The 19671-nt window shown below is 36.5% G+C and overlaps 1 pseudogene; it reads left to right on the top strand.

Moving 5' to 3' along the window:
- The window catches only part of LOC143405708 (broad substrate specificity ATP-binding cassette transporter ABCG2-like), a 31332-nt pseudogene extending 12264 nt beyond the window's left edge, over positions 1–19068 (top strand).
- The last annotated feature ends 603 nt before the right edge of the window (positions 19069–19671 follow it).

Genomic DNA, 19671 nt, shown 5'->3' with positions numbered 1-19671 from the left:
GGGGCACTTGACCGTTGAGCCACATCCCTAGCCTTATGTTGTATTTTATTAGAGACAGAGTCTCACTAAATTGCTTAGTGCCTCAGTAAATTGCTGAAACTGGCTTTGATATTGACATACTCCAGCCTCCACCTCCCAAGCCACTTGGATAACAGGCACATGCCACCGTGGCTGGCCCTACTGTGTCTCCTTTTTCATCCATTTTTACTAGTGTATTTTGGGAATCATTTGAGAACAGACTGTTCACATGATCATTTTCTATCCCTAGCTCTTTCAGCCTTACTTTTTAGAAAGAAGGACCCTCTCCTGTGTAATCACTCATTTGTTGTCTGGCAGCAGCTGAGGAGACAGGTATCCTCAGAATGAAGGCAGGAGTGGCTCTGAGGGCTGCCCATCACTGTGCTCCTCACCACATCATGTTTCTTCAGGCTCATCCAGACTGGTACCTTCTAATTCCATCCCACTCCAGGTTATGTTAAAATTGATCACCTGGTCATGCATCTGTCTGCCAAATTTCACCACAGTGTCACCATTTTCCTCTTTTCACTTCATTACTATTTTGAAGGGTGGTGTTCTGACATTAATCCAGAATCTTGCTCCTTATTATATTCCAACTCACCAGCTTTAGCTCCCATTCATGACTCCTATCTAGATCAGAAAATATGATAGTTACCAAAGGGTGATTTATTTCCATTATCTCATAATTTGCATGAAACTAAGAGGAAAAAGCTTCAGTTTATTATTTCCTCTTTAATTTACTCTATTGACAATAGTCAAGAATTCCTCTTTCAATAACACTTAGTGGTAATGTATTATTATTGTTATTTATCTTGATACTTCTGTTGGTCTGAACTTAGTCAGTGGGAGACCATTCAATTTGAGTTCCCTTCCTCCTTCACTGTTTTGACTTATTCTTTCATTCTTTGAGTATTTTCTTGTTATAGCTAGAAGTTCCATACACTTTTAATGTTGAGGCATATACCTGTAATCCTAGTTATTCAGGACACCAAAACAGGAGAATCACAATTCAAGTCCAGACTGGACAATTTAGAAAGACCCCGTATCAAAGTAAAATTTTAAAAAGGCTGAAGCTGTAGCTCAATTATAGAGTGCTTGTTTATCATGTATGAGTCCCTAGGTTTAATCCTATTCCAAAAAAAAAAAATAAAATCCAAACTGTGCACTGACCCTAGGCCAGAATCAGCTGATGTTCATTCTGTGGAATTGTGGAGAATGGTATTTATAAACCATCATCTGAGTGTTTAGAATGCTCATTGCTATTCATGTTTCATTAGAATTAAACCACCTCAGTGGACATGCCTAGAGAATATATGTATGCATAAACATGCGTGCATACACACACACACACACATACAAACATATATATATATGTTTGTATGTGTGTGTGTGTGTGTGTGTGTATATATATATATATATATATATATATATATATATATATATATATACGTAACTTTGTTTATAAAAATAAAACTGAATCCCTTATGCAAGTGCATGAGGTTGTGGTTCTGTCTGTCCAGGAGGGGTAAGTGGAGTGGTGGATAGCAGATGGTTCCTCAGCACCCTTCCATCTATACTCTTCTATAACTATTGTGTAGATTAAAACCTATTACTTCTAATTAATGCACCAATTCCAATTTAGCACTGTAGATTCTTCACACATTTTCCATGTTTAAAAAATGTATTTTTTAAAAAGTCTATTTAAAAACAGTGAAAAAATGCCTCTTCATAGTCTTAATGTAATTACTGATTTGTTCAGTTCTTTTATTTTCTCATATAAGCTTCTTCACAGCCTACAACTTTTCCCCTCTACTCTCTCACTGCTTCCCATCCTGTATTCCCAGATGCTGGTGTCTGTTGCCCTACTCCCAGGACATCCATTGTATTCCTATTAAGAAAGGAAGGGGAAGGGCAAGTCTAATATAAATGACTGACACATTGTGTGAGCATAAAATCACAGGTAGGAATATAAGTTCTGTTCAGTCAGAATATACCTATTTTCAGTAAGTAATTTCCTGCTTCTTTTTTAAAAATAATTAAGAGATGTTAATGAGAATCTGATGCAATTTCATGAAATTCTCTTAAGTGTGTTTAACATAGATCCTAATTTAATATCAATGGATATCAATTCTACTTGTATCATTTTCAGAAGGGTCTGCTGATATCTGTTTTTGCCCCCCTGCCTCTTTTTCTTCCTGAGAACATACTTGAATGTATCTTCCAGTAGTCATATCATACTTCCCTGTGCTCCACTTGGATGTTCAGATGGGTGTTGAAATTCCTCCCTGGGCTCTGCAGCTGTCTGTATATGGAGTCTCTGTAGTTAGCAGAGTTGAAAACACAGCATTAACTACAGCATTTCCTTGGGTTTGTTATTTTCATCTATTGAGTTACATATACTAGAGGGATAGTATAATAAAAGACTCAGTATGTCTTATTAAAATTGTATTTCCTTTCAGAATAATGTCCCAATGATGAACACCTTGACAGAGAATGTTTGCAGTTCTCAGCATCTCTTCGCCTTCCAACAACTATGCTAAATCATGAAAAAAATGAGAGGATCAATAAGGTCATTGAGAATTTAGATCTAAGTGAAGTAGCTGATTCCAAGGCAAAGTGAAAAAAACTGGTAGAATTGTAGCCAGGAAAGCGGACCTCCCTGTGTGGACAGTGTGACCTTAATCAGAAGTTTCTTATGACATGTGTGGCTGTTTTCTGTAATGATGAGAAAAATAACTACATAGATACTTTGAAGGTGGAAATGAAGCTGAAGAAACAATCTCAAAGATGGTGGAATCCCTGGAGTGGAGTGTGGTCTCATTACTGTAGTCAGGGCTCATTTGATGTCTTTGCACTAACTTTTCTTCTTCCTGGTTTTCTCTTCCTGACTTTTTCTGCTCTTTTCCTTCTCTTCTTCTTGGGACCTTTGTTTCATGGCTTTTTGAGGCATATTTCTGGAATTGATAAGTGACAAGTTCCAGGTATTATTTCTTTGTATATATAACTTGTCTGTAATTTGACTTCCAGAATTATATTTGATCACAGTAGGACTTGCATTGCTACTAATTTTTTCTATAGCTTATCTTTGGTAGTTTTTTTTTTCCTCATCCTCTCGTTCTTCCCATTTTTTTTTTGCCAATATTTATTTCCATACTCATCTACCAGGCTCTTAGGTATGAGAAGTATGTTTGTGGGCAAGAGTAATAGAATGGACTAAGTAACTCAACCTTTTTTGGGTTATGCAGGATCATGGAGAGAATGATCAAACTTTACAGTTCACTGCTCCACATGGAGGGTTTGTTTAGGAGATATTTGGACCTTTATGTGATAATGAGTTGTTTAGAGTGTAGTGTCTCTGAATGAAGCCCCTGATCTTCCCTCCTAAAAAAATGAAGAGTGTGGGTGGAGCATCCTACTGGCTGCTGCTTCCTGTTATATTTGCTGATAGGCTTTATGTGAAGTATTTTATTTGGAAAAATAGTCCTGTGATGCTACTTATTTTTGATTACTGAGTATTGATTTTCTTTTCCTTGGCTCTCTTTATTTATTTGATCTTCTCATTCCAGTTTGGTACTTTTTTTTTTTTTTACACTGTTCTTTACCATTAAGCACTCATTGTCCTTAGTTACTTGCTTGGATTTCTGGGGAACATATGTAAAGACTGTTTTTGATTTCTTATAATTAACATAATCTAATAGAATCAAATAATTTTATATAGTTTTAGTTTTCATGATATTTTGAACATAACAGAAATCTAGAGAAGATGTTCTGATTACTATAATAATGTGATTTGGGGGTAATTAATATATTAGTTGTATATTATCTGTACATTGTATTATTTATATATTATACATTATGTTTAGTATGTATCATAATTATGTTAATTATATGGAAGTTAATATAATTACTAGTACTGTTCACCTTGATTTCTCAATTGTTAACATCTCCCATAATTATTACAACTCTGTCTTACAGAACCATTTTATACAAATTTATATGATATTTCACCCCAAAATACTTATATGCATTGGGAAAAAAGGACATTTGCCTACCTTATCACAAAGCCATTACCAACTAACAAAATGAAGAGTAACATCATATCCTCATATCATCAACTATGTCAATCAGTATTCATCCACATTTCTCAAATTGTCTTCAGATGTCTTTTTAAAGCTCAGTTATTAAAAGTTCCCAATGAAGGGTTATTATTTGCATTTGATTATTTGTCATTGGAGACTCTTCATTTGAGAGTTGTTCCCTACTGCCTTTCTCCCCAAAACTATTCTAGTCCTCTCAGTTGAAAAGTTTGAACCAGGAATCTGGACTATCCCACCTCCTGCTTTTATCTGAAAAAATTAATTGGGAATTCTGTATTGAGTTATGGTGTAGATGTTATAAATTTAGAAAATCTTATGGGAATTAAAAAGTGCTTATGTGGTATAGCAGAATGTGAGTTCTCCTGGCTTCAGGTGTACCCTTTTCTTATAAGTCCACTCAGGGACTTTTGTCAGAAGCAATGAAGTGTGTGTGGAAGGGGGAAGGGGGGTTGTTGTTAGAAAACTAATAGAATACTCAAGGTGTTTTCCTTTTTTATCTCCTAGCTTTATCTCCTGTTTTAGACTGTGGTTTCACTGTGTCAGGTCCATATCTTTTAGTTTTGTTACTCACTGTCTCTAAACCTTTGACTTGGTGAGGAATATAAAGAATGTTAAAAGTATGAGCTTCATATCAGGTCCAGCCACTTGGATCCTCTGCCCTTAGCCTCCAGGTACTTATCTGTTCAAATAGAGACCTCCTTCTTCTTTCAGGTGTCCATTTATTTGTTGTTCAGAATAATTAGGGTAATAGAGAAAGAGTATCTTGTAGGACTGAAGTTAATCCACCAAATAGAGTTAATTCACTATGGTGGTGGTGACCATAGTGGTTCTTGTTGATAATGTAATAATCTGTGTTTTAGGTTTTATCTAGAGGAGAGAAAAAAAGGACCAGTATAGCAATGGAGCTGGTTGCTGATCCTTCCATTTTGTTCTTGGATCTACTAACAACTGCTTTACATATAAGCACAGCAAATACTATACTTTTGCTCCTGAAAAGGTAAATACTGTGGGAATGTTGTTCTTTTATTTATTTACAATCAGATCACTTCTATGTACCAGGTGTTTGGGGTGCCAGGGATTCACAAGTGAACAGCAAAATTTTTCCTTTCTTCTTAAAGAGAAATAGTCAACGAGCAAAGAAGTGTTATTAAGAAAAATGAATGGAAAATTTGGGGAAGAAAGGCCATGGAGGGAGTGAGGAATTGTTTTAAAAAACAGGATAGTCATGGAGGACCACAAGTATGTGACAAGAGACCTGTGACAGAGTGAGTCCTACTCTTTCTGTCAGCAGAGAGTTCTGGTTGGAAGGAGCATCCAGTGGCCCTGAGGCATAGCATGCTTGAGGCTTGATGTGTGTGGAGCATCAGAGAGGCCACAGGGACAGAACCCAGTGCAGGTTGGCTGCTAGATTCTTATAACAAGACCACAGGCTAGGGGCTGAATAACAGATACTACTTTTCTTCCAGCTCTAAAAGCTGGAAGTTGAGATCAAGTGCCTACAAGTTGTTTCTTCTTGCATCCTTCAATAGACACAGTTAGATGAGTCACCACTTAATGGCCTTCTTTAATCTTAGTGACCTCTTTAAAGACTCTCCAGAGGTAGCCACATTCTGAGGTGCTGGGTGTTAGGACTTTTACATATCAGTTTTGGAGAGGCCACAATTCAGCCAATTAGAAATGATGTAAAGTAAAGTTGGGCTTGGGACAGAATACAGAGACCTCATTGGCCCCTGTGAGACATATTTTCTGCTGCTAAGGTCCAGGGTCATTTTGAGAGTGTCAGCATTGACTGCACAATGAGGCCAAGGTGAATGAAGGACACCAAGAAATAGCTGCAGAAGTAGGCCTTGTCCTACTAGGATGCTGGTGGTCAGGTGGTAAGAAAAGCATGGGTTCTGGGTCTTTTTTGAAGGTGGAACTAACTGGATCAGCTTAGGAAATGGACTTGGCCTGTTATGACTCCTAAGTGGGGGCCTGGAAAAGTAGAACAATGGGAAAAAAGTCATTCATTTCTATCAAGAAAGGAGACTGGCAGGAATATAATAGGAGAAATTTTTAAGATAATTTTTGAACATCTTCTTTAAAATTATAAAAAAATTATTTCAAACTGACAAGAAAGTTCCAAGAAAAGTTTAAAAAAAATTCCCAGTTCCCCACCTGGATTCCCTAACTTCTATTTTACTGCTTTGCTCCCCTCTTCTTCCTTCTGAGTTCCACCTGTGTTAAGTTTTTTTTTCTGACCTCATGCTCCATCTCTGGTAAATTCTCCCCAGTGTAAATTGCAAGAGGCAAGGATATTCCACTACACCAGTCTTCAGGTAAGGAAGTTGACAGTGGTGGCTTCACAACCATTCAGTGCTTAGACTCTAGTCACATGTCACCAGCTTCACCTGCAGTGTCTGTTTCCTGCAGTGCCTTGGGATTTTTCACTGAAACATGTCTTTTCTGGCTTTCCTGTTTTGGTTGGTTTTGATAATCTGTGTGAGTTCCACAGTCCTTTCCTGTCCGTCACACTCTTGCAAGTCTTGGTGGATTTCATGGGATGAACCTCTACTGGGTCCATCCCTATATCCCATGAGCAGATTCTGGTCTCATAGGTGGTGTGAACTTCTGTCATTTGATCATGTTGGGATCTGCTGGGCTTCCCTGCTGGGAAAGTACTTTTCTTCTTTAGAGTAGATTAGTATTTTTTTTCTGAAAAGATAATTGTCTATTATACCAAGGTTGTGTTCCTCCTCAAGTCTCACCCAGCAATTTTAGCATAAGCTAATAACTCCTGTTCTTGTGGTAGTTGTCTAACAGGTAATTGTTGACATTTTATCTAAGGAAGAGTTTTTCCCCTGTTCATTTTCTGTGTGATGCAATGGGTTGGAATCTGTTTTTCTTCACTGTTTTAATGATTAAATTGATCCTGATTTGACTAGGGGATGGCTTTTCAATGGTCTGTGTGTTCTTTTGACCTCTCTCTGATCATTCTTCCATGATTTCTTTACTTTGTAGTCACTGTGATGTTCCATGTTTGTGTTGCACTTTTCCTGAGACAGCTATTTGTGGATGGATCTGGTTCGTTCTGGTTTAATTAATATTAAGAAACCAAAATGTGGTTGCTAGTGTGCTCACTGCTATTGGAGTGGCATTGCTTTTAGATCTTCAGTAGGCGTACCTAGGCCTACTGTATGTGTTTATAATAAATTTGGAAATATATTCTATTTTATTTGGAAACATTGGTCATGGATGAATTTTATATGTGTGTATAGAGATGTGTGTGTGTGTGTGTGTGTGTAGTGGGGTTTTTATTGTGTGTGTGGCAGGGTTCCTACCCATGGCCTCGTATTTGCTAAGCACTTACTCTACACCTGAGCTGTATTTCCAGTCCTTCTTCCTCCCTCCCTCCCTCTCTCTCTCTCTCTCTCTCTCTCTCTCTCTCTCTCTCTCTCTCTCTATATATATATATATATATATATATATATATATATATAATAAAAAACATGTAAACATACTTCTGTAATTATTGCTGTTTATAAGAGTATATATTTAGATACCCATGAGTTCACATTTTTATTTTTATTTCCAGTCAAATACCTCTGTGTCACTTTTAGTTCTTTCCCTTTCAGCCTTTGCAAGTCACTTCAGACCATGAGAGATGTGGCTCCTTTTATTTTAATATATTCACTTATTTGGTCTGTCTATAATTTAATTGTTTAAAACAACCAGTCTGCCACTTGCTTTGGGCAATATCTTTGTCTCCTACCTCTGGAAACCCCTCTACTTCATACTTTAACGTGCCTGACACACCACCTTCATGGCTTCCCCTAGTACTTACCTTGCTTTCTCTGATGGCCATGCACCCATGAGAAAGTTTCTGATAGGAGAGAAAAAAACAGGACAATGCGAAGATGGCTGTTTGTTTAAATATCTTATGCTCTAGATGTCAACATACGTATAAATGAAGATGCCAGGTTACGGGCCTGGAGTTCAGGTACCTTTATAGAACATACCCAGGAAATTTTTTATTATCTACAGCTCTGCTGACAGTGTTCATTAGACAATGATGAATTGATACAGAATATTGTAACTATTTCCTTTATGTTTTTTTACTGGGTAGCATTCAAGCATCTTGCCTCTTGCAGAGATCAAGCCCCGCTATGCACAGTCATCACTTGGGGTCTGATTAAAATGCAAATTCTGTTTCTTTAAGTCTGAAGTGGAGCCCAGGATTTTCCCTAGAGGACTCTAAGAGGAGATACTGATACTAATGCCACTGCCCATCCAATCACACTTTGAGTAGCAGGGCTCTCGTACAATTCTGCTTCCTGCTTCTAGTCGTCTACCAGTTCAATGATGTCTACTGAATACAGTTCCAGTTTCTGAGAGAAGGGCCAATCTTAGGCTTGTCATTCTCTTTTTGTAGTCTCTTTAGTTACCTTATTCATTTAATACCAAGTCACTGTCTCTCAGACACATATAAACACACCTCTTGCTTTCTAACACTGAGCTTCTTTGACCAGGAGTATCCTTTTTCTTAGCTCAGTCCTGTTAGTCCTTTTGATGTTCCACTTGTATCATCTTTAACCTAAGTTGTTAGCTTCCATTTTACTTACAAGGAACCCTTAGCTATATCTAGTCCACATTCTATTGAAATTTTTGGTCTTCTTGCCCAAATATCTTTGGGGCAGAGCACCCTTGGGCACACTGCTAAACTATACTAGGAACTAATCAAATTTGTAAATTGAAGTGGGTCTGCTAAAGTTTTTTGTTGTTGTTGTTGCTCTCAGGATTGAACCTCATTGTGCTCTACCACTGATCATGTGACCTTCTTACTTCTTATTTTGGGACAGAGGTACTCCAAGTGGCTTAGGCTAACTTCAGACTTGAAATCTTCCTGCCTCAACCTCCTGCCGAGCTGAGATTATAGTCACATACCACCACACCTGGCTCATAAACATTTTGAATAACCACTTTGAACATTTTTACCTTTATTTTTTGCATCCATAGTAATAACTCATGTGAAATGGCCTTTTAACACCATTTCTACCACAAATTAAACCAGAGATTGTATCATAGCCTTACTTCCTCATAACTGTGACTTAGAGGGCATTTGCTTGACTTTTAAGTTTTTCCTGTGAAAAAATTATGAAATTATAATATTGAAACTACCTTATAACAGTAGTGTAAAAATTAAAATGAAGTAATTTCTAAAGCATATAGCAATCTCATAGTACATACTTCAGAATGTTCATTGTTTTATCACTGTAGAAAAAAGAAAACTAATCCTAAACTGATAGAAGACAAATCATCAATGAGAATTATTTGTATGACTGTTGTCTTACTATGTACTCTATTACTACTTCTCAAACTTGATTTTATATATTTGTAAGTTGCCTGGACAGCTTGTTAATAATATGAACTTCTTGTATCAACCTCAGAAATTCTGATTCAGTGTCTAGAAGGACTGTCCAGACTTCTGCATTTTTAACAAGTCTTACAGTAGATTCTAGACTGTCCATGTACCATCTTTTCAGAAGCCTAGTGTTTTTAGTTTTTGTTTTTCTTGGCAAGAATTGTCTTTTTTTTTGTTTATCTTGATTATGTATTTTAATTGCTGTTATGGAACTTATAAACACTGCAAAACTCTTCCAAGGGAAAAAACTGATTATAAATGCTGCCAAGTTATATCCTGTTTAGAACACAAAGAATATTAATAATGTATATGAACAATTCTTTCAAAACAAGCAAACAAATAAAATATGCCCTTAGGGGTTATTATTAAAGATACAAAGACCATAATAATTACTACTTTTTCATAATAATTACTAAGGCGCACAAAAAAATCTTGATTTTTTTTTTTTGCATATCTGGGTATGAAACCCAGGGTCTTACATATGCTAGGAAAGCACTTTTGATGAGCTATGTTTCCAGCTCATCATGAATTTTTTCTGAGTTGCAGTGTTGTTGAAATAATAAAGAATAATAACATGTTTAATTTATAAATCACATATTAAAGTGAATTTCTAATAATTTAGTACTAATAAAAACATTGAATTAGGGATGAGTCTGTGGCTCAGCGATAGCACACTTGCCTGGCATAAATGATCATTAGCACCATGTATTAAAAAATAAAGGCCTATCAACAACTAAAATAAATAAATAAATAAATAAATAAATAAAGGTATGGTGTCCAACTACAAGTAAAAAAAACATAAAAAAAACATTGAATTTAGATTCTCAAAGTGTCATGTAGGTAACATAAGATGAGGTGAGAAGACTGTAAGAGAAAATGAAGTTAAACTGTGAACTCTTGTTTTAATGGTAAGAATAAACTGTTTTATTAGCAAGGGCAAGGTTCATATGTTTAATGATTTATTATCTTCCCTCTTTTAACTTAGGATTTCTGAGCAGGGACCAACAATCATCTTTACCATTAATCACCCTTGGTATTCCATCTTCAAGCTGTTTGACAGCCTCACCTTATTGGCCTCAGGAAAACTAATGTACCAAGGTCCTGCAAAGAAGGCTTTGGAATACTTTGCATCAGTAGGTTTGGTTGACTTGTTCATGCACTAGATCCTTCATTCTTTGAATTCTGGGAGAGAACAGAGGGGTTGATGGAAGTGCTGTTTGATCTTTGTATAAATTTACCTCTGGGTTCCAACACTCTAAAACATTCTTGGTCACTTTGTTGCCAAACATTTTCTTCATATGGCAGCATATGTGTGTGAGAGTGTTTGTACTCGTCCTGTGGCTGTTCTGCTTCCCAGTGACTGTGTGGGTTAGCTCTTCATTTCTATAACACATATCTGAGAAAAACTAATTACAAAAGGTTTGGCGGTTTTTGGCTTCAAGTTTCAGATGTTTCAGTCCACAGTCTACTGGCTTCATTGCTTTGGGCCTGAGGTGAGGCAGAAAAATGGTGGAGGAGAGCTGTTCAGCTCATGGCAACCAGGAAGAGAGAGAGAGAGAGAGAGAGAGAGAGAGAGAGAGAGAGAGAGAGAGAGAGAGAGAGAGAGAGAGAGAGAGAGAGAGAGAGAGAAGGAGGGAAGGAGGGGAGGAGGGGAGAGAGAGAGAGAGAAGAAAAAGAAGAAGAGGAGAAAGAGGAGGAGAGAATGAAAAGGAAAGGTGGGGAGGGGAGAGGAAAGGAGAGGAAATGGGTTAGGGACAAAATAAATCCTTCCAGGGCATGAACCCAGTGACCTACTTTTTCAAATTAGGTCCCACTTCTAAGTAATCTATTCTCATTATTATCCCATGAAATGAATTAGTTTCCTGGGGAAGTTAGAGCCCTCATAATCAAATAATTTCTTAAAAGCTCCATCTCTGTACATTGGGGACCAAGTCTTAAATTCTTTAGTATTTAAGTATTTAAAGTGTATACTTTATATCCAAACCATAATATTCTGCCTGTGACCCCAAAAAGCTCATGTCCATCTCAAAATGCAAAATGCATTCAGTCCTACAAGTTCCTCTAGTCTTTAACAATTCCAACATTTCTCAAACTCTAATTCCAAAGTATTCTGTGAGACTCAAGGTAACACCTTAGCTGTGGGCCCATATACATAATAAAAGGTAAGTTACATGTTTCTAATATACAATGGAACAGAGTAGACATTTCCATTCCAAAAGGGAATAAACAGCCTCCAAAAAAGCCTTGTTCTTTGCATATATCCTTCCTCAGCAGACATTCCATGGTTCATGGCATCTCTTAGTCCTGGCAACTCCATTACTGGTTTAGCTTCCTCTCACAGAATCTCACATCACCCTCTCAGGGGCAGCCTGCAGAGACTGCAACCTTGACACAAATTCCTATCTCCCATTCCTTCCTTTGAAATCTGGGTAAAAACTTTCATGAACACCCTACTTCAGAATTCTGCATTATTTAAGACTGGCACAACACAGATGACACCAAGGCCCACTTCCTGTAGGAACAGTAGCTGGGTCTGCTCAAACAATAGCTGTAGCAGCTACTGAGTGCTTGGACAGTGAAATGAATCCTAGCAGGACAAGTTTCTAGGTGGCCCTGTGCCTGCAATGTAACCCAGGACTCTCTTCTCAAAGCAGAGTCTTTCAAACTAGTTATCATTTTTACACCTTTAAACATCTTTCTTTTTTTTCTCCATGAAACATTGGTTTCTCTTTAAAGGCTATGATTTCTTCAGCTACCACACCTTCCTTATTTGCAGCTTTACAAGTGTTTTTCTGGCCAAACAGAAAATTTTTAAATGTTTCTGGTCTGCTTTTTGTTGCCATTTCTCACTAAAAATATGACTAAAAGCTACCAGCAATAACTATGCCACAGTCCCAATGATTTGTTGCCTTGAAATTTCCTCCAATAGATTAATTAGTTCATCACTTTAAATTCAGTCTCAGAGAGTGTTGGGACATGAACAAAATGGAATATCCTTGTCAGAATATACCACTTATGGACTTTAGTCCAGTTTCCAAAACAGTCCTCATTACAATCTGAAATCTCATGAACACAATCTTTACTGTCCACATTCTTGTTGACATTCTGGTCTCCTGAGGTCACACCATAATTGTCCATTAACCTCTGCTTACAGCATTCCAAAGCTTCTTTATCTTGTATCTCCACATTTTCCAAATTCCTCCCACAAATCATTTTCAAAGGCTTCTGAAGCACATGGTCAGGTATAGTCACAGCAATGACCCCACTTCTTGTTAATCAACTCTTTATTGTTGTGATAAGTAATTGAGAACAGTAACTTAGAGGAGGAAAGATTTATTTTGGCTCATGGTTTTGGAGATTTCACTCAATTACAGCTATATGCATTGCTTTGGGCCTTAGGTGAGAACTAAGCTTCATTTCTTTGGCCTTTGGTAAGAACATCATGGCAGAAAGGTGTAGTGGTGTAGTGGTGGAAACTGTTCAACTCTTTCCAGCGAGGAAGGAGGGAGAGAGGGAGGGAGGGAGGGAGGGAGAGAGAGAGAGAGAGAGAGAGAGAGAGAGAGAGAGAGAGAGAAAAGTGGATCAGGAGCATGATATATTCTTCCAGTGCATACTTCCAGTGACCTAATTCCTCCTACCAGATAGTATAGTCCATTCAAGTTATTAATTTATGAGATTGCTACATTGTGCACCATGCCTTAAATATGTGTGTTGTGGTTTAGATATGAGGTTTCCCCCAATAGGTCGTATGTGAGATGACATAAGAATGTTCAGAGGTGAATTGACCAGACTTTGAGAGGTATAACCTAATCAATGGATTATCCACTGCTATAGATTAACTGGATCATAACTACAGGCACATAGGGTGTGGCTAGAATGAAGTAGGTCACTGAAGACATACATTTGGGTTTTATATTTTGTTCCTGGTGAGTGAAGCTCTCTCCCTAATTTCTAATTATCATGTCCTGAGCTGCTTTCCTACTCCATGCCCTTCTACAATGATGTTCTATCTCCCCTGGGCCCACCACTATGGCATTGACTGACCAGGGACTGAACCTCTGAAATCATGAGCCAAAATAAACTTTTCCTTCTCTATATTTTTATTTTCAGGTCGTTTGGTCACAGTTGATTAAAACAACATGAATCTTTGGGGAAATTCATATCTAAACCATAACAGTGATCTTTCTCTTAAAGTTCAAAATTTAACTACTTAGATTTATATCCAGTTATTCTGTCAGTTAAATATTTATGTAATGGCCCAATATTATTATTTTGAGACCTATAACAGATTGCTTTTTTATTTTTGTTTTTACCATGGCATGTAATCTTGCTCTGCCTTCACGAGAGCTCATGGAGATGCTACTTAACTTTCTAGAAACATTAGACTCAAGATTTAGGACTTAAGTGGGTGTGAGTGATCTATTAGTCAATGGAATGGCTAATCCCAAATCTGATGGGACCAATATTTCAGGGATGCCTAATTCTTTGAATTTTTTATTAAATTATGTGATTTTTAAAAAATAGCTCATAGAATCTGCTTCAGAGATATTTGGGTATGATCATAGATGCTTCTCTATGACCTCAAACAGTTGTCTTTTTAAATTTTTTTTTGTTTAATATCTCTCCTTTAAAAAAATCAAGCATGTATGGATCTGGGGAGTCCAGAGGAGACAGGAATCAGACCACAGGCAAAGTTTAGATGATTTATGCCACTAGAAGTGGAGGAAAGAGTTCAGGTGTACTGTAATGGTCATTTTCTCTCCAGAATGCTACCCTGAAGGATTTGTTCCTCTTTGGAATTATGACAGATTGACAGATGATAAATTTGAAATATGAATTTAATAGGTGGAAAAGCTATCTTGTTGTCATTAGTACTGCCATTCCAGTATTTCCTGGATCACTCAGAGAATAAAATGCATCTGGGCCTTCAAAACTTCCTTCCTGTACTTAGCCTTAGTCTTATGAAGGAGTATTGATAAACTCCAGGAAATTTAGATAGCTTATTGAACTTTACTACTTATTGTAGATAATAACTAACATAATATGTTGTAAAGAGTCCAGATTTGGTTGGATATATATGTATGTATGTATGTATGGAAATGAGGGAGGAGATGATAATTCTGCCTTCCCTAGTCTCACCTGTCTCACACTGTGTGAGTCCTCTTTACTTTCAAAGATCATCGGATTGAGTTGTTGGAGTGCCTTCTTTTGCAGGTTATTCCTGTAAGCTATACAACAGCCCTGCAGTCTTCTTTCTGGAAATTATTAAGGGAGAATTTTCTGCTATGATATTAAACAGAGAGAAAGAAGGGCATGAAGGTACATCAGTCTCAGATTCACAGTTTTTGCCTAATCAATTTGGCTGAGGTTTTGTGATATGGAAAGATATTGTAACAGGGCTTTGTGAATTTGCATTAAATTAATGTTGTGTTCTGATACCAGTCAGCAGATAGGCTTTGTTACCTGAGAGTTCTATGGGTTTTTGTTTATTTGTTTCATTTATGAGTGAGCATTTATATGCTACTTTTGATTTTATGGGGGGGTTTCCATTTAAAAATAAATACGCTTGGGCTGGGGATGTAGCTCAAGCGGTAGCACACTCACCTGGCATGCACGTGGCACTGGGTTCGATCCTCAGCACCATATAAAAATAAAAACTAAAGATGTTGTGTCCAGCGGGGGGGGGGGGGAAATACACCTATATCACTCCTTCTATCATCAGCTCAGGTGGATTGTCTGGCGTTTTTTCAAGAACTTGCTGAGTGAGCCTGAGGAAAACATATTAAATATTAAAAAATTCTCTTAAAAACAATATGCTCATTGTTATAGTATTTAAAAATGAGAAACAGTTTTTTATGCATTAACATGTGAAATAAAAGGACCAGATTTTTATATTAACATTATAACTCTGTATGAAGATATTTTTTTAATAGTTAGGATCCAAGTTGGGAGGAAAAGGTCAGTGAGTTTGCTGTTATCTGTAATTACAGTCACAGTAGTACCCAGCTCATTCACCTGTGTATTCCTAATGTAAAATGTGGCAATAAAGGTAGTAATTTTTATATTCAGGCTCTAAAATCAAATTGTTATTGAAGAAAGGAGTCAAAGAAAAATGGGTTAAATAACTTGTTGTCTAATAGTAGTGTTTTTGTTCTTTATTCATTTTCTCTTTGAAAGTCAGCAAGACTGAAGAGCTCTCCAAGGAGAAAATACCAGTCATAGAAACATTAGTTGAGTTTTACCTCAACTCCTCCATCTACAGAGAAATGAAAGCTGAGTTAGACCAACTCTCAGGTGGTCAGAAGAAGAGGAGCTCAGCCTTCAAGGAGAACACCTATATCACTCCTTCTATCATCAGCTCAGATGGATTATCTGGTGTTTTTTCAAGAACTTGCTGAGAGATCCTGAGGAAAACATATTTCAGGTGACCTGAGACTCTTTTAATTATGCTGTGAAGTACCCATGTAGAAGTAACATGGTTTTGATATGATCTACTTCAGGAATTGGTTTATTCTCTTCCATTCATTTATTATCCTTGCTTCATATGGTATATAATCATGGCCAATAGAACAACAACAACAAAAAATCACAAGTTTCACTTATGGGAAAGTTTCTTAGTGACTCTTAGATTACCTCACCCAGAATTTTTGTTGATTTAGACAAAGTATAATGGGTAATATTGAGTAGAAAAAAATTTTCTTCAAAAAAAGAAAATAAAGACAGTGTATCTCAGATATGTATGGGTATTGCATAGCTGTCCACTTTCATTTGCAGAGTCATTCACAAGATCATATGCTGCATTTTGGGAACTCACAAAGCAGTACACAAAATGAGTAAAAATAAACATTTCTGTTCTCATGCAATTCATTTGTTATGAGGGTAGAGACATGATAATTGATATATCAGATTGCAGAAGGGTCTGTACAGAAAATGTCAGCACAAATGGAGGGAGAAGAGGGGTGAGAGACAAAAGCCAGTAGGGGCCAGAGGGTTGTTTTGCCCTTGAAATGAGGCAGTGAGAGAACTTGATGTTACTGAAACAGTTGAGGGTTGTCTAGGCTGACCATTGTCTGGGCTGCCCACTGTCTGCTGGAGGATCCTGTATGCAAAGTGCTGTTCTTTATAATTCACCTTCCTTTTGAAAGATTTTAAACTTTAGAAAGCACTAGATACCTCAAAGAGTTTGCATTTTATGCACAGATAGTAACCAGACTAAACAAGGCTATTCACTGTCAGGTTAACCCTCTTAACTAGGATGATATAATGTTCTTTTCATCTTTGGGTAGCTCTGTGGTCATTGTTGATTATCAATTTTCAAGGTTTTTCTGTTGTTTTTAAACCTGTGTCATACAAAGCTTTTCTAACTTCCAGTTCATTTGTCCATCATTTGTAAGGAAATCAGTTTAGCTGAAATCAGTTTAGCCTAGACCCTGGCGCTCGGACTGCATCTTAAGGAGGTCTAGGATGAAATGTACATTATCAATCATTGATTTTCAGTTGAGTATTGAACGATGACCTTTGTAGGCTCTAATGAACTACTACTGACTATCTGACTATTTAACATTAATTATCATAATTTTCATATGTAATTATTGCCTGCATTATGTATTTTTGAACAATGTGATGTAATCCATTCATTCTTTCATAAGATTTATGTATTATGTTTCTTACTTGCTTCTCAAAGTAGTAGTTCTGGACAGAGTATGATTAGGACATAGCTACTTGCAAATACACCAGGATTGTGCATTTGGTCCTAGGTGTCCTTAAGATGTAAACAGAAGCCCAGTGCCTCCAGGCTTGGTGTTCAGCCTTCTGGTCTCATTAGTGAACTCAGTTCTGCAAAAGGAAGTCCAGCAATATTCAGAGAATAGTAGTCTCTATAAAAAGGGGAGAACTCTTAGAGATCCCTGAGCTTAGTGGGACAAATCTCAACAATTTTTTAAATGCCGGAATGTTTGTGTAGGAACAGGCAAACCCATTTTTTGGAAATTACCAAATAGTTAATATTTTAGATTTATCAGGCCCATAGTTGCTTGTGGTCAGAAGAAAAAACAGTGGCTGTCCCCATTTGGCCTGTGGGGCATAGTTTAATGATTCTTGTGGCTTAGGACTCTTAAACTGGACTGTTCTTTTTGCCTAGGTTTTGAAGACAGATTTGTTAAAGTGTTAAGACAGATTTGTTTTATGGCTTCCTTCTTATAAGACCCTGTCTGTTGTCTGATAGCTATGCTTGGTTTAAAGTAGTTATTTACATGATTCAGATTTGACCCCTATCCAGCAGTTGTATTTAGAAGTTCTTAGAATAAATTAATTATCTATGTAAAAATGTTTATTCAATGTGCTAGTTTTCCTGATTAAATTGATTTGGAAGACATTATTATCAATCTGAGAGTCATTGTTTCTATTAACATATTGAACATTTATGGATTTATTTATTTATTTAGTGAAAGCAATAGACATCTCTCAGAACACATCCTTGAGAAATGTTGGTTTAACATATTTGAACAAAGACTGAGTAACATTTTGGGGGAACTCCTTTTTCATCTTGTGTTTAAAACAATCCAGATGCACAAAGCTTGTATATATGGCCGCTATCACTATGTACTGCATTGTACAATACTTAGTTTTCTTTCTTTTTTTATGTAAGACAGAATAATATGGGTAAACTCATAAAAGCATGCATGATATTCTCATGTAATTCTTTGTTTTGTTAAATGTTTCAAAACTGATGACTGTAGAGTTTTGAAAACTCTAGGAAACATCTTAATGATAATACTTATTGGTAGTATAAAATGATAAGTTTGAATGCAAAAGAAACTAAGAATACGGAGTGTTGAAACTGAAAGATTGAATATTCTTAAAGTTATACTGTATGGAAGGAAAGACTGTGGTCTACCTGTTTATACTGCATATTGGTAAAATAATCAACATTTGTTTTGAAATCTTTCCAGAATAATGTCCTCACAAACTATTCTTTATAGATCATGCTTCATTTTTTTAACTTTGTCTTCCTTTATGCCATAAATGTCCTTCAGAGATTATTTCATGTTTTAATACTGTTATTGTATTAAGTTTCATTTGTTCCCAAATGACTGCCCCAGGTCCCTGCACATCTGTTAACTTGTGTAGCATTTGTAGGTTCAGTACGTGAGTTGAACTGCACCCTTATAGCAGTGCCTGGTGAACACTGAGAGTAATTTTAGCTTGACGAGTACTCTGCTTGTTGTCCTTTCTATTCCCTGAAGAAAAGATACCTTTAATTGCCATCTAATTCAGATAGCATTTTCAAAACATATACTGCTTTATATTCTTCTAGTGACTCTGGCCATATCATTAAAGTGTTTATTGAAATGGAGAGATGTGATTATATATATATCCATGTGTTATATAATAATAAGTGATATGAAAAATCTTAGCTCTAATTGAAATTCTTACCTTTTTATGTTCATTTTTCTTTTCAAAAAGATAATTGTGGCAGTCATTCTGGGAGTGGTCATAGGTGCATTTTTCCTGGTACTAAAACATGATTATACTGACATCTACCATAGGTAGGTAAATTTGGATCTTGATTTTGATAAAATGCCACTACTTTATTCAGGCTTGTAGACATCCATTAAAAATTTGGATTTATGATAAGTATGATGCAAAACTCAGGAAAGAGTCAATATTTCTTTTTACATATGTATACATATTTGTGGTAAATTATATGCAAGCTGAAGTTTACCCTTTCAGCCATTTTTATACATACAATTCAGTGGCATCACATACATTTATACTGAGCATCCATCACTGCTATCCACCTCCAGACCTTTCTTTCATATTCTGAAATGCATTCTTCATATCATTGAATAGTAACTCTCCATACCCACCTCTCCCAACCCTTGGCAAACTTTTTAAAGTATTTTTAATCCTTTCTTTTATTGAAGGGTATGTAATAAAAAGTACAGTTGAATGAATTACCAAAAAATGAAAATATGTGTGCACCTCCACTTTCTCTGTTGCAGTCATATAATATTTTTTTGCATGTGACTGGCTTATTTCCCTTAACTTAATAATATTAAAGATTTGGAACAGCTATAAGAACACTGATCAGGAGTCTAGGGCCTAGGTACCATGACCAATTCTTTATAAGACACCTCTTATTTGTAAACTGGA

The sequence above is a fragment of the Callospermophilus lateralis genome, chromosome 8 (assembly GCF_048772815.1).
Source record: "Callospermophilus lateralis isolate mCalLat2 chromosome 8, mCalLat2.hap1, whole genome shotgun sequence".
Classification (NCBI taxonomy): Eukaryota; Metazoa; Chordata; class Mammalia; order Rodentia; family Sciuridae; genus Callospermophilus; species Callospermophilus lateralis.
This window is presented reverse-complemented; position numbering and strand designations above follow the sequence as displayed.